Source organism: Rhinoderma darwinii, chromosome 1 (genome assembly GCF_050947455.1).
Source record: "Rhinoderma darwinii isolate aRhiDar2 chromosome 1, aRhiDar2.hap1, whole genome shotgun sequence".
Lineage (NCBI taxonomy): Eukaryota > Metazoa > Chordata > Amphibia > Anura > Rhinodermatidae > Rhinoderma > Rhinoderma darwinii.
In genome coordinates, this window is record NC_134687.1 from 547,343,200 (window position 1) to 547,359,478 (window position 16,279).

The window sequence follows — 16,279 nt, forward strand, 5'->3', positions numbered from 1 at the left end:
ATGCTCCCAATACTAATCAAGTCGCTTTTTTCCTTAAAATGTTAGATGAATTGAGTGCCTTTTCTTTGCAGTTTTCTACAACACAGTTGACCAACACTGTTGCTCTGTGGTCCAAAGTTCTGTTTTCAGATGAAAGTAAATTTTGCATTTCATTTGGAAATCAATGTCCCAGAGTCTGGAGGAAGAGTGGAGAGGCATCAATCCAAGTTGCTTGCGGTCCAGTGTGAAGTTTCCACAGTCAGTGATGGTTTGGGGAGCCATGTCATCTGCTGGTGTTGGTCCACTGTGTTATATCAAGTCCAGAGTCAGCGCAGCCGTCTACCACAAAATTTTAGAGCACTTCATGCTTCCCTCTGCTGACAAGCTTTATGGAGATGCTGATTTCATTTTCCAGCAGGACAAGGCACCTGCTCACTCTGCCAAAAGTACTAATACCTGGTTTAATAACCACATTATCACTGTGGTTGATTGGCCAGCAAACTCGCCTGACCTAAACCCCATAGAGAATCTATAGGGTATTGTTAAAAGGAAGATGAGACACCAGACCCAACAATGCAGACGAGCTGAAGGCCACTATCAAACCAACCTGGGCTTCCATAACACCTCAGCAGTGCCACAGGCTGATCGCATCCATGCCACGCCGCATTGATGCAGTAATTCATGCAAAAGGAGACCCAACCAAGTATTGAGGGCATATACTGTATATACTTTTTAGTAGGCCTACATTTTGGTATTAAAAATAATTTTTGAACTAGGGCTTATATAATATTCAAATTTTCTGAGACACTAAATTTTGGGTTTTCATTAACTGTTACCATAATCATCAACATTAAAAGACAAAAATGCTGGAAATAGATCACTCTGTGTGTAATGAATCTATATAATATATGAGTTTCACTTTTTTAATTGAATTACTGAAATAAATGAACTTTTTGATGATATTCTAATTCATTGAGAAGTAGTTACGAAAAGAATGTGTTTTATTTAACCCATTCTTTTTGCAACTACTTCTGGAGTGCTGCGATAATTTCTTTGTTGCGGTATCTAAAGGACCGTGTGGATGACGGTCAAGGACGCATAGCACCATCTACTCCATACATTTGAAGTGCTGCTTTTTTTCTACCATATATATATATATATATATATATATATATATATATATATATTTATATATATATTTAAAGTTTACTAAACTTATTTTTACTTTTTTTAGGCACTTTACTTTTTCCACATGCAAATTATACTTTTTTATATATTTTACAGTGTGTATATATATATATATATATATATATATATATATATATACACACACACACACATTTAATAAGTGGCATTAAGAATAAATACATCCCTTCACTGCTTGACTGGTCATAATTTACTATTGATTGTACACTCTCACTCTAAGGCCTTATTCAGATGAACGCAGAATACGTCCTTGTGACGGCCGTTAAAACAACGGCCGTTACACGGACGCATGTATTCTAATGGGGCCGTTCACACGGCCGTTGTTTCAGTGGACCGTGTGAATGGTCTGTTGGAAAACATGTCCTATTGTCTTCCGTTTTCACGGATCCCTCGATAAACTCAAGTTTTTGGGGATTCTTGAACATGGGACCCGCACGGGGGCAACTCGGACTTGCAAATATGAGTTTCCCCACATTCGTCTGAATAAGGCCTAATAGAAGGATGGGTATTTATTTAACTTACTTAACACTGCAGCAAGACATTTTATATAAGGTGAACAGAGCACATTTTTCTAATAGCGAAAGATTGAAAATAATGAAGTGGCACTAGAACCGTCTTGAAATTCAATATCTATATTTGTTAAACAAAAAAAAAAAGGGAAGCAGAAGCTATCCAATTTTTAGTTTAGATACCTGCAGGGATTGTAACTTCACTGCTTAGCAGTCTCCTGGGCTATAAGATTCATTAACTCGGGAATTGAATAGACAGAAAGTCTGGCAAGAGCTTCCTCACTCGCGTCTCTCCACTTGATGACAGGATACTTATTCTTTCGGCCACACAGAAGCTGCAAGAGACCTGTGAAGTTTGAGGCAAATGGTTATCAGGTCCATGAGAGTAACAGTGTTTTGGGTCATTGCCTCAGTTTTGGGATTTATATTCCCCCTGCCAATACTTGTAATAAAATTATGGTAATTGGATACTTGCTTAGGGGCTCAGTGAAATTAATGGTTTTTTTTTTTTTAAAGCTATCCGGAACAGTCATCCTTCAAAAATTAAATAGTGTATTAAAGAATTTACCATTATATAACATTAACCTTTGTATAAGTCGTCTGACATTTAGGTTTTTCTACATAAAACAGTACCACATCTTGAATTTAACTCTTCAGAAGATTACTTTTTTTATTTATAAAATGAATAGCTTCATGAATGTTACAAATTACTCTAGGACCATTGAATTAGAAAACCTTTTGGAACTCAAGTTGGTATTTACAAATGCTCATTCAAATAGGCACCATGTAGTGCTACACTTTCACTGGAAGTAAACAATAAAGGTTACTATTAACTCCTTAACGACCGCCCACTGTCTTTTGACGGCAGGCGGTGCAAGTTCTTAGTCTACAGCGACGTATTTTGGCGTCGCTGTAGAGGAGGCTGATGAGCTATCCTCTAAGCAGGAGCTGTAACTTACAGCTCCTGATCTTAGAGCAGCCTGATAAATACAGCTGGTGGTTGGAAATCATTCGGAATCCAGCTGTTTAACCCTTTGATCGCCGCGGTGCCTGACGGTGGCATTAACCCCTTCCCGACATTTGTGGTAATAAACTGCTGTTTGGACACACGGCAGGGCTTAGAATGGAAGGAGCACCATTTGACTTTTGGGGCTCAAGTTTTGCTAGAATGGTTTGCGGCGCCATGTCACATTTGCAAAGCACCTGAGGGGCCAAAACAGTGCAAACCCCACAAAAGCGACCCCATTTGGGAAAGTACACCCCTCATTGAATTTATCTAGCGGTATAGTGAGCATTTTGACCCCACTGTTTTTGTGCTGAATTTATTGGAATTAGGCAGTGAAAATGAAAATCTACATTATTTCCACTAAAATGTTGAATTTTTTTCATTTTTACAAGGAATAAAGGAGAAAAAGCACACCAATAATTGTAAGGGGTTAATCGGCCAAATCGGAGGCTAGCTCCGGTCCTGACATGCGACTTCCATCTGTAATTGTTGCTAAAGGTGGCTCCACAAAGTATTGACTTTCAGGGAATGGATTCTAATGCACATTAACCCTTTCCTGTCTCCAATATGCCTATTTACATCGGGAAAGGGTATTTAAAGATGGCGCTCGCTCAGAAGCAGAGTGGGTGCCATAGGAGCTGGGTCTCTGCTGTTACACAGCAGGGAACCAGCGGCAATGCTTGCGATCAGAGAAATTTCTGATTGCAAGAGTTTAACCCCTCAGATGTCGGTGTCAGATGTGACCACCGGCATCCGAGGGGCTTTTACTACCCCTTTCGCTTCGGGACCAGTCACCGGTTCCCGCGTGGCGAGATCGCAGGAGCCGGTATACTCCTATACAGCTGGGAGCCTTGTGAACGCTCCCAGCCCTGCTATAGGAAGATTTCTAGAGACCTGCCTGTGGCAGGTCTCAATAGCAATGCACTAATTTTGCCATGGACTGCAATATTGTGATAGGCATAAGTGAGCTAATGTTTGCAGGTTCAAGTCCCCTAGAGGGACTTAATAAACGTTTTTAAAAAAAAGAAAAATTATATTATATATATATATATATATAAAATTCAAATCACCCCCCTTTCCTCAGATCACATATAAAAATAAAGAAAAATAAACATAAACACATTAGGTATTCCCGCATCCAAAAATGGCCGAACTATAAAAATATTTATCCAATACAGTGAACGTCGTAGCGGGAAAAATGGTCGAATCTACTTTTTCTGCCACTTCAAATCCCACAAAAAACGTAATAAGTGATTGAAATGCAGACATTCCCCCAAATGGTATTAATAAAAACGACATCTCTCCACGTACAAAAAAAGACACCTTACAAAAAAAAATTAGTTTCTTCAAATTTTAGATATATATATTTTTTAAAGCACTAAAACATAATAAAAACTATAAAAATTTGGTGTCATAGGGCTTGTACTGACCCGCAGAATAAAGGTAATGTGTCATTTCATTTTCACCGTACATTGAAAACCATAAAAAAGAAACCGATAAGAAAATGGCTGAACTGCTGGTTTTTTCCAGCTTCCAAGTACATCGCACATAACAGTAAATAGTACCATTAGAAAGTCCAACTTGTCCTGTAAAAATTAAGCCCTCATATGGCTGCGGCAACTAAAAAATAAAAAAAAGCGGTGACTTTTTGAAGGAGGGAAGGAAAAAACAAAAGCATAACAACGAAAATTAGTCTTGTCTTTTTTTCTTAATTACTACTATTTGTCCCAGTAAAAAATATTTTGCACCTTCTAAGTGGTAGACATGTTGTGTAAATCTGATTGTACAAACCCCGATAAAGAAATTTTAATTCAAGGTTGTAATGCAACAAAACAGGGAAAACACCAAGGGTAGAGAATACTTTTGCAAGGCACTGTAATATTGCATTTTCACTGCAGTGGGATCACAGAGAAGCCTGTTCACCATAGAGGCCTAATTTCCAGATCGGACCAATCCTTTAACCTGGCTATAGACATACCTTTTGCCCTGACAAGACAATCATTCCGTTAGTTTTCTTCCGTTGTTTTTTTTAAGTCAGAATGCTTGTCAGGATGCAAGCATATATTATCGCACACATTTGCCACTATATGATTTTTCCCATTAAATTTTTTGGATTTTGTGGGAAATATTCCACATTTGTAAAGCACCACATGCCATTTCGTCAGCAGATGGGTAAACAACGCAATGACACAATCAGTCTGACCAAGACAAAATTTTAATCATGAGCAAATACCAGCTCCGATGAAAAACATATCCATTGGTCGGAAACCAATCGCTTTCAGTACCGTGGACAGAACGAGAATTAACAATTGTAAAATCACTAAATTTACTTATTTCAATTAAAATTAATCTTCAGTTAAACTACCGGTATCTTGTCTAAACGGAATTTCAAGCAATCAACAACTTTTCGCTCTCCCCTTTGCAGACACTTCAATCTCACTGCTTCTATTGCTCGGATTTCTATCTACATACAATTTAGCAATTCCCATTAGGATTTTTCTGATAGATGCTGGGCCATCATGATTTTATAGACATCAGAGCTTAGACTAAAAGTTAGCTGCTGTATTCCTGCACTGAGCATGTTTAGGTACCAACAGTAAAATTCCAATATTCCAGCATCCACACGACGCCGACAATGCCATTTGAATGGCTGACAAGGAATGATAATTTTTTTTCCCTGCAGCAACTAGACAGTAGACGCAGCTTCCGCGAGCAATATCCGCTAATCTCTGGTGTTTCAAAAAGCTGGACCCGCAGCGATCAGCTGATTGTTGTGCTAGCTTCTATTTAAAAGGGGTTTGCCTTTGTGATACCAGCCCTTAAATACATAAGTAAAACTTAATTTTTGAAGTTTCTGATGTTCTATATGAAGATTTAGTTGCTACTATACAGGCCTCTGGCACGGTAGAAGAGATAGCCTCAGGCTTCTCCAAGAGCCATGTGTCCCCAGCTCTGACATTATATGATGGAGGGGCTTCTCATTCCTTTCTGCCACCGTGTGTCTGTAGGGTTCAATAGCGCGCAGGAAAGTAAATTAATTTAGTTATATGTCCAGTTCATATTACTAGAGGCTAGGAAATGTGAGCGGTAGACTCCAGGTTTTATGTAATATTAGTCGTGTTCTGGAAAAGGGAGTAGCTGCATAATTCACATACAATATTTACATGAAAAAAGAGGCTTTTCACTAATCACACAATCTAATATTAGCTCCTATGTGAATGTGAAGAATTTTTGTTTCATCCCTTCCCTTTTTCCCATGCCTTGGTTCAACTTGATGGACATATGTATTTTTTCGACCATACGAACTATGTAACTATGTACATGCGAGGTGAAACAGAATGCAAAGCGCATTCAAAACATTTCTTTAAAGGGGTTATCCGAGGGACCAAAAATTGCATTGCAATAATATATTAATTTGAAGAGATGTAACTTATTAATGTACTTTAATTAAAAATTCTGTACTAACTGGTGCAGTTCAAACCTCGTGAATTGTTCCCAGAAGTGCTGGAGCTTTTCTAATAATGATAACCTCTGATACGTGACTGAGGGCTTGCTTCATGTGCTGTTCGTGAACATGACCGCAAGGGGCTGTCACATTACCTATTGCTTGAGTCCCAAGCAGAGCATTAGCTAGCACTTTACCCGGGACTCCAGCACTGCTCCCGACGTCCATATTTGGTCAATTCTGGGGTTTCCTATGGCTGGAGTTCCCGAGTAGAGCATCAGCTGATGCTCTAACTGGGGATTACAGCACTTCTGCCAACATCACTGTCCATATATGGACAATGACTTCCGCAGCCCTACTGTCGGCATATATGGTCAGTGACTTCAGGGGTTTCCTATCGCTGAGGTTCCCAAGCAGAGCATCAGCTGATGCTCTGCTCGGGGACTGCAATACTGCTGCCGACATCATTGTCCATATATGGACAGTGACGTTGGCAGAAGTGTTGGATGCCCCAGGCAGAGCATCAGCTGATGCTCTGCTCGGGAACTCCAGCGATAGCAAACCCCTGAATTGACTGAATATGGACGTCGGGAGCAGTGCTGGAGTCCCGAGCAAAGTGCTAGCTGATGCTCTGCTTGGGACTCAAGCAATAGACAATATGACAGCCCCTTGCAGTCATGTCCACAAACAGCACATGAAGCAAGCCCTCCGTCACATGTCAGAGCATCATCATTATTAGAAAAGCTCCAGCACTTCGGGAAAAATTCACGAGGTTTGAACTGCACCAGTTAGTACAGAACTTTTAATTAAAGTACATTAGTAAGTTACTTCGTTTGACATAAATATATTATTGCAATGCAATTTTTGGTCCCCAGATAATCCCTTTAAGTTCTTCCAAGGTTGCACATGTAGAAGGACTTCTGTATAACAGATGGTGAGCCAGAAAATGAGCTCCAATCTGTTATCACAATGTTGTTAACCTGCAAAGAGGTTTTAGTTGCTTTTGTGAGAGAGTATTAAGACACTCACAGTAGTGTTCTCAAGGGCATGCTACACATCCTTAAACAGCTGTTATCCATCTTAACTACTAGCAGATATTTTACAGCTGCAAAGTCATGGAATGCATTCATCTAAGAGAAGTGATCACACAAAGTTGAATGCTGCTTTCTCTTTAAGTCACCCCTTTCAAAAGGTGGAGCAACCCCATAGTGAGGACAGTTGTAATATCACTGCAAGGAAATCAATGGTCACGAAGGACAATGGATCATCTGAAGCAAAAGTAGATGCTGTACAGTCCTTTGATGTGTTGTGCCCAATATTTACAAGCTAAGCAGCTGAATGTTAATATACGGTTTCATTAGCATTTCTATTCCTAGGTTCCCTTACGCTACAAAACTGCGTCTGGTGAGGACTCAACACATTGCAGCACTGTATTTACAGACATGCAGTGATATTCTTGCAGTCAGCTACGCTGTTTTTGTAAGTCCCATACTAGTGAATGGCAGTTATGGAAGAAGCGTTGCATGCGAGCTACGCTGTTTCCGTACCTACAATTAAGTTCTATGGAACTTACGGAAACCGCGTACGTTTAGTGAGCTACGCCGTTTCTGTAATTCACTGTTAGAAATCACACTTTTTATCTACAATAAAAGAGCGGTAGAACGGGGTTTAGGGGGCCCCCTTCTAGAGACAGGTGTGGGTCCCAGAGATGGGACACGCAACTATCTGACATTTATGACATATCCTGTGGATATTCAAAAGAAATAGTAGGACAACAGCACACGTCTCCAAATCTTCAAAGTGGTTTTTATGGTCAAGACATCCACAATCGACAGGCAACGTTTCGACCCATAGTGAGTGAGGGGGTCTTTGTCAAGCCTGGCTCACTATGGGTCGAAACGTTGCCTGTCGATTGTGGATGTCTTGACAATAAAAACCACTTTGAAGATTTGGAGACGTGTGCTGTTGTCCTACTATTTCTTTTGGAATTTACATCATGCCGGAGTGGGTTTGCCTGGCCTGACAGCGTGCACCGCACCAGATTCGGGATTTGTGCTGCTTCAAAAATTATTTTTCTCTTGATATCCTGTGGATATGTCATAAATGTCTCTGATGGGAAAACCCCTTTAAGGTCTACAATTTCTTATGAAACCATTTCAATATAATATCGCGACATGCTAGCAGAATCCTTAACAGGCTGCAATTCACATCACAACCACTAGATACATGTAGCATAGACAAGGAAAAAAAAAAGATGTTCACCTTGCAACACACATCAAGGAATACGTTGGGTTTAGAGATAAGTTAAGTGAAGACACATCCGCATAAATACTACAATTAAAACGTGAACATGGTCTAGACCAGGGGTCTCAAACTCGGCCAGATAAGTGGGCCACATATAGAAAAATTGGGAAGTTGACGGGCCGAATTACTTTCAAATTTGATACAATACAAAATTAATGTTAATCAATTAGTTATTTGAACTACTATAATAATACTACATTACTATAATAATACTGCTAGGTTTAAAATCTTATTTCAACAATCCAGTTTTCCAGTTTAAGTGTCGCTAAATGCAGTCCGGCGGCTCAGTTAGCAGCGTTTGGCAGACACACGTCAAGATTGGGCAGCCCCTTTTTAGATAGTGCCACAGTGCCCTCGGTGGATGCTGCCGCAGTGCCCTCGGTGGATGCTGCCGCAGTGCCCTCTGTGGATGCTGCCGCAGAGTCCTCTGTAGATGCTGCCAGAGTCCTCTGTAGATGCTGCCACAGTGCCCTCTGTGGATAATGCAACAGTGCTCTCTGTAGATAATGCAACACACCCTTAGATAATGCCGCAGTGCCCTCTGTAGATAATGCAACACACCCCTAGATAGTGCCGCAGTCTCCTCTGTAGATGCTGCCACAGTGCCCTCTGTAGATGCTGCCACAGTGCCCTCTGTAGATGCTGCCACAGTGCCCTCTGTAGATGCTGCCACAGTGCCCTCTGTAGATGCTGCCAAGGTGCCCTCTGTAGATGCTGCCACAGTGCCCTCTGTAGAGGCTGCCACAGTGCCCTCTGTAGATACTGCCACAGTGCCCTCCGCAGATGCTGCCACAGGGATGTCAGGGGCTTGCCCAGAGCTGGAGTCCCGGAGCAGAGCCGCTTCTAGCACTCTGCCTGGGATTCCAGCTCTACTCCTGACATCACTGTCCATATATGGACAGAGATGTCAGGGGCAACCCCAGAGCTGGAGTCCCGGGCAGAGCGCTTGTAGGCTCTTCCTGGGACGCCAGCTGTGCTCCTGGCATCACTGGAACTCCTGCTCTGGGGAAGCACCTGACATCATTGTCGATGTATGGACAGTGATGTCAGGGAATTCCACAGAGTCCCAGAGCAGAGCCTATACTAAAGCTCTGTCCGGGACTTCGCTCTGGGGAAGACCCTGACACACTGTCCATATATGGACAGTGATGTCAGGGAATTCCACAGAGTCCCGGAGCAGAGCCGATACTAGCGCTCTGCACGGGACTCCGGCTCTGGGGAAGCCCCAGACATCGCTGTTCATATGTGGACAGTGATGTCAGGGAATTCCAGAGTCTCGGAGCAGAGCCTATACTGGCGGCTCTGTGTCCCGCGGGCCGCAGATGACAGCCCCAGGGGCCGTATGCGGCCCGCTTGCTTGTGACCCCTGGTCTAGACCTACGTCATACTCTCTTCAATCTGTCCACTACTTCTTCCTAACCTCTTGAATGTATGCTATTAAGTTGGGGACAGAATGGATGCAAGTAAGTCTACAGGATCAGACTACACAAGGTTTGATTAGGTCCATATAGAAGATGTAGACACAAAACCGTAGGAGATTTTGAATCAAAATGATTTGCAAAGTTGCTTCATTTTTATTTTAGATACAGTAGATAAGATAAAAACATAGCTACAAAGGTGTACATCAACTGTTCTAGTGCCTTTAACCCTTTCCCTGCCAAGAATGTATTTAATGTGTCCTGGCAGGGAAGTACTTGAAAATCTGATATGTCCTTGCTGAAAATAGAACTAGGCTTTGGCAAAATCGTGGCTAGAATCTTAGCTTTAAAATAGGACTATGATAGGGGGGGCGGGGGGGTCAGCTCTTGGAGAGTGAGGACGTGTGTCTCTGAGCTCCTCCACCAGCTTCCCTGCAATCTGCTGCCATCCAGCTCTTTCAATGGGGAAGGCATCTAAGAAAGCCAAGGCACCCTCCTCTACCCGTCCCTCATCCCCACAGGGTGACATCTGGACGTATTTTGGGAGACAGACCCCAATGCAGCTGTGGGCCTGCTCCGATCTAAGGCCCGAGATCAAGATGGCCGCCCGGCATCACAGCTTCAGCTGCCACAGGGCTCCGGGGGCACTGAACAGCCGCCTAATGAGGCCTACCTACCTCCTTAGGTGCCTTCACAGGGGATGCCCGGCTGCTCGCTCTGTTCCAGGGACGTGGAGGACGATGGGTCCCGTACGCCACGGACCGCCACCAGCCAAGATGGCCACCCGGATCCCTCCATGGCCCATCCTGGGCCTGCTGCTGTGTCACATCTGGTCTCTCCAGACCTGGTAGGCCTGACTGCAGGGACCCCCCTGGATGGCCCCGCTGCTGCCGGGTCTGCCTCTGGAGCCACTGCTCTTCTCACCGCCACGAGTGCGACCTTTCAAGATGGCCGCCGGCATTCACTGCTGGGGAAGGAGAGAAAATGTACACACGGCCCTCCATGGAGCCTGCACCCCTTCAGGCACCGTTCCAGCTGTCTGCGGTCCCTCCTCCCACAGCAGCTTGCTATCTGGTGACAACACCCGACCTGGGCCAACCTGTCCTGGAAGATGCAGGGTCTGCTGACTCTCGCCTGCTGTGCCTGCCTTGCTCACCCGCTGTCCAATGCCAGGAGGCAACACCTCCACTCCTTGACCGGAGAGACTCAGAGAACAGAGAGTACAGGGGTCCTCGACCTCATGTTCCCGTGCCTAATGTTATGCCCTTGGGGACAAAGGCCCCCATGCTCCTGCCATCTCACCTAGGCTCCGTGCCTCTGGGGGGGTGCCCCCTCGTGGTCCTCAGGCTCTTCCTGGGGTAGCGCCCCGCCTGTGAAGTAGACTATTCCACCTGTGCTGCTCCAGGGGTCTCCCCCGCACCACTGGCCTCTGTCATCACATATCCCCAGCCAGGGACCCAATACCCTCTCTCCCAGCATTCATGTTCTGGACTCTGCTCACAAACCAGACGATGTTCCGGCTGTTTTCAGATTAAGTCATCCAGACTCCTCTTCCATACCGGTCTGTGAAAATAGGCCAGCCACTCTCTCAGATATCAATCAGATGGTTCAAACATTACCCACTAGGGCTGATATGTCTTCCTTTGCCAAGCAAATTGTGGACGAATGTAAAACCGAGTTTACCCAGTTTCGTACTGAACTTTCCTCACTTTCTACAAGGGTGGATACTCTCGGCCATGAGCATGCCACGGACACTGCAACACTTGCAACTATGCAATCCACTTTGCGTCAACAGTCTGCTAAACTGTTTATTCTGCAACAGCATCTTGATGATGTTGAGAATCGTAATCGGAGAAACAATCTACGTATTCGTGGCCTACCTGAATCTATTTCCGCATCGTGTCTTTTCTCTACACTGTCTACCATCTTCAACAATCTACTGGGTCATCCACCAAATACCCATATTGAACTTGATCGTGCTCATAGAGCCCTGCGCCCGCTGAACCTGGATGATCAGCATTCCAGAGATGTCATCTGTCGGATTCATTTTTATGCCATAAAGGACTCTATTCTGCAAAAGAAACAGACAACACCCTACCATCAAGGACACACCTTGGAGCAACGATCAGCTCTCAAACCACTTCTGGAGGTCCTCCAGAATCGAGGCATCCTCTATAGATGGGGCTTCCCCTTTGCCCTAATGGTCAGACCTACACTTTGAGAGCTCCCAGTGATTTACCGGATTTCCTTCGGGACCTTGGCCTTCCTCCTATTGCTATACAAGAATGGCCCTCGCTGTTGTCTTCTGCAGGTAGAGGCGCTCATGTGTGTCTCCCTCCTTATTCGCACCCGCCGCCTGCTGGGGGTTGCCCCCCGCGGGGTCCCAGGCAACGGTTTGGATGCGGACGGGACAGGGAGCCTACGCCGCCTAGGGATTCTGCTCGTTCAGCCGGAGGGTCCGTGGTGTTTGATGCCCTGCATGTATGTTCCAGGACTTATTTAGTTGATTTTCCTTAGTTCCTGGAAGTCCTCTTTTGCTCCTGCTTAAATGTGGGATGTCTAATTTGCTTTCTGCCTTAGATATTGTTTTTTTGCTGTTTTACCATGCCTTCCCCTCGATTTCTTAATTTGTCATAATAGCGGTTAACACTTTTATTTCTGTTATTATACGCTGGGGAGCATCGACTGCTCTTATGCATAGCGGTCACCATCCCCCTGTAGGTACCGGACCAACCCGGAGCGCAGCGGACGGTTCTTGGTCCTTCGCATTTCTGTGCTTAGCTTATGCGGCAGTCTCTATTTTGCTGCCTTTTTTGTTGATGTTTTTGTTTTCCTTTAATGCAGTGATTTTTATCCCTAGACTGTAAGCCCCCCCCCCCCCCCCCTGCTTCTCTTCCTTGTGGTGACCCTGGACTCCTGCCTGTTCCGGAATGATTCAACGTACAGTTCTGCTTACGCCCATGGCTGACCTCACTATAGCCTCCTTCAGTGTGAAGGGGTTGAATATGCCCGAAAACAGAGCGCAAATCCTGCACCATCTTCATAATCGTAAGGTACATATTGCATGTTTTCAGGAAACACAATTTAAGGAGGGTCACTCCTCCACTATTAGACATAAATTTTACACACACTGGCATTTTAGTAAAAATTCACTTTCCAGATCATGTGGAGTTGCCATAACTCTCCATAAATCCCTCACTCATCAGGTCATCAATGTTGTCACTGACTCGGAGGCTAGACATATAATCCTAGTTCTAAACATTGGTGGACGTGAGTTCACTGTGATCAATGCATACGCCCCTAATACCGGTCAGGTCCCTTTCCTTCTTCATCTCATAGACTCTGCCCTTCCGGTTGCGCGTGGGACTGTAGTGTTAGGACAACAGTTTATCTCCAAGTTCTATAGAGGGGCCGCTGTGGATATAGTGTTTTTTGGACTTTGCAAAGGCATTTGACACTGTCCTCCATAGACGTCTAATGGGTAAATTAAGGACTATAGGTTTAGAAAGTATAGTTTGTAATTGGATTGAGAATTGGCTCAAGGACCGTATCCAGAGAGTTGTGGTCAATGATTCCTACTCTGAATGGTCCCCGGTTATAAGTGGTGTACCCCAGGGTTCAGTGCTGGGACCACTATTATTCAACTTATTTATTAATGATATAGAGGATGGGATTAATAGCACTATTTCTATTTTTGCAGATGACACCAAGCTATGTAATATAGTTCAGACTATGGAAGATGTTCGTGAATTGCAAGCGGATTTAAACAAACTGAGTGTTTGGGCGTCCACTTGGCAGATGAAGTTTAATGTAGATAAATATAAAGTTATGCACCTGGGTACGAACAACCTGCAGGCATCATATGTCCTAGGGGGAGCTACACTCGGGGAGACACTTGTTGAGAAGGATCTGGGTGTACTTGTAAATCATAAACTAAATAACAGCATGCAATGTCAATCAGCTGCTTCAAAGGCCAGCAAGATATTGTCATGTATTAAAAGAGGCATGAACTCACGGGACAGGGATGTAATATTACCACTTTACAAAGCATTAGTGAGGCCTCATCTAGAATATGCAGTCCAGTTCTGGGCTCCAGTTCATAGAAAGGATGCCCTGGAGTTAGAAAAAAATACAAAGAAGAGCAACGAAGCTAATAAGGGGCATGGAGAATCTAAGTTATGAGGAAAGATTAAAAAAATTAAACCTATTTAGCCTTGAAAAAAGACGACTAAGGAGGACATGATTAACTTATATAAATATATGAATGGCACATACAAAAAATATGGTGAAATCCTGTTCCATGTAAAACCCCCTCAAAAAAACCCCTCCGTCTGGAAAAAGAAAGGTTCAACCTGCAGAGGCGACAAGCCTTCTTTACTGTGAACAGTGAATTTATGGAATAGTCTACTGCAGGACCTGGTCACAGCAGGGACAGTAGATGGCTTTAAAAAAGGCTTAGATAATTTCCTAGAACAAAAAAATATTAGCTCCTATGTGTATAAATTTTTTACTTGCCGTTTCCCATCCCTTGGTTGAACTTTATGGACATGTGTCTTTTTTCAAACGTACAAACTATGTTATGCTTACTTACTTTAGATCAGACACTGGATAATTCTACTGGTCGCTCTAGTACTGCATATAATGCTATCAAACGGGTGAAACGCGCTTTCATAGCTTCAACTATGTGATGCTTGGCGCCTTCAACACCCTTCTGACAAAGATTATAGCTTTTACTCTCCTCCGCATGACACCTACAGTCGCTTGGACTACATCCTCCTTCAACACCATGCCCTTCCCTGGGCTGCTTCCACGTTCATTGGCAACATATTATGGTCTGATCATGCCCCAACACCTTCCTTTTCTCACCAAGACTCCTTGGTCCTGAAAACTTAAAGAGGCTCTGTCACCAGATTTTGCAACCCCTATCTCCTATTGCAGCAGATCGGCGCTGCAATGTAGATAAGAGTAACGTTTTTTGTTTTTTTTTTAAAACAAGCATTTTTGTCCAAGTTATGACCATTTTTATATTTATGCAAATAAGGCTTTCTAAAGTACAACTGGGTGTGTTTAAAGTTAAAGTACAACTGGGCGTGTATTGTGTATGTACATCTGGGCGTTTTTACTTCTTTTACTAGCTGGGCGTTGTGAATAGAAGTGTATGATGCTGACGAATCAGCATCATCCACTTCTCTTCGTTACCACCCAGCTTCTGGCAGTGCACAGACACACAGCGTGTTCTCGAGAGATCACGCTGTGACGTCACTTCCTGCCCCAGGTCCTGCATCGTGTCGGATGAGCGAGGACACATCGGCACCAGAGGCTACAGTTGATTCTGCAGCAGCATCAGCGTTTGCAGGAAAGTAGCTACATCGACTTACCTGCAAACGCCGATGCTGCTGCAGAATCAAATGTAGCCTCTGGTGCCGATGTGTCCTCGCTCGTCCGACACGATGCAGGACCTGGGGCAGGAAGTGACGTCACTGCGTGATCTCTCGAGAACACGCTGTGTGTCTGTGCACTGCCAGAAGCTGGGTGGTAACGGAGAAGTGGATGATGCCGATTCGTCAGCAACATACACTTCTATTCACAACGCCCAGCTAGTAAAAGAAGTAAAAACGCCCAGATGTACATACACAATACACGCCCAGTTGTACTTTAACTTTAAACACGCCTAGTTGTACTTTAGAAAGCCTTATTTGCATAAATATAAAAATGGTCATAACTTGGCCAAAAATGCTCGTTTTTAAAAAAACAAAACGTTACTCTTATCTACATTGCAGCGCCGATCTGCTGCAATAGGAGATAGGGGTTGCAAAATCTGGTGACAGAGCCTCTTTAATGAGCAAGTTTCATGAATTTGGTAATAAAAGTGGACGCATGTTACATAGTTACATAGTTAGTACGATTGAAAAAAGACACATGTCCATCAAGCGTTAAAGGCTCCACCGAGCGTTAAAAGCGGAATTGGCCCAATCCCATATACCAAATATTAAATCTTCCTCTGGCCACATGGTCCATATGACCCCCCGAGATTGCGGACTGCTTTCACCAATTTTATTCTGACCTCTATAACCTTAGGCCCTCTACTGCCTCTTCCTTCCCGGACCGGGCCTCTCTCTGCTCACCTTTCACGATTTTGTCTAGTGAGATGGAAGCTGATTTTACCTCACCGGAGAACTTTGCTGTTATCAAGGACCTCCCGAGGGGAAAGAGTCACGGACCGGATGGGTACACTGCCAAATTTTATAAAACATTGATTGACTATCTGGCGCCACTTCTGCTCCAAGCCTTTAATTCTGTCTCCCCTGAAGTCTTGTTCCCCACTGGCTCCACCTTGGCTCATGTTATGGTCATCCCTAAGTCAGGCAAAGATCCTCAACTTTGCTCCAGTTATCGCCCCATCTCCTTGCTC

The 16,279-nt window shown here is 43.9% G+C and overlaps 1 protein-coding gene across 4 annotated transcripts in view; it reads right to left on the reverse strand.

The window, feature by feature from the left end:
- Positions 1–16,279, reverse strand: part of XRCC4 (X-ray repair cross complementing 4) — a 459,278-nt gene that overhangs the window by 419,165 nt on the left and 23,834 nt on the right. For 3 of the 4 annotated variants that reach the window (XR_012850567.1, XM_075837633.1, XM_075837625.1), the window contains exon 2: positions 1,878–2,040. The exons of the other annotated variant lie outside the window; for it this stretch is intronic. The gene's annotated coding sequence lies outside the window, so the exon portion shown is untranslated. The remainder of the gene's footprint in view (positions 1–1,877; positions 2,041–16,279) is intronic. 4 annotated transcript variants of the gene reach the window in all.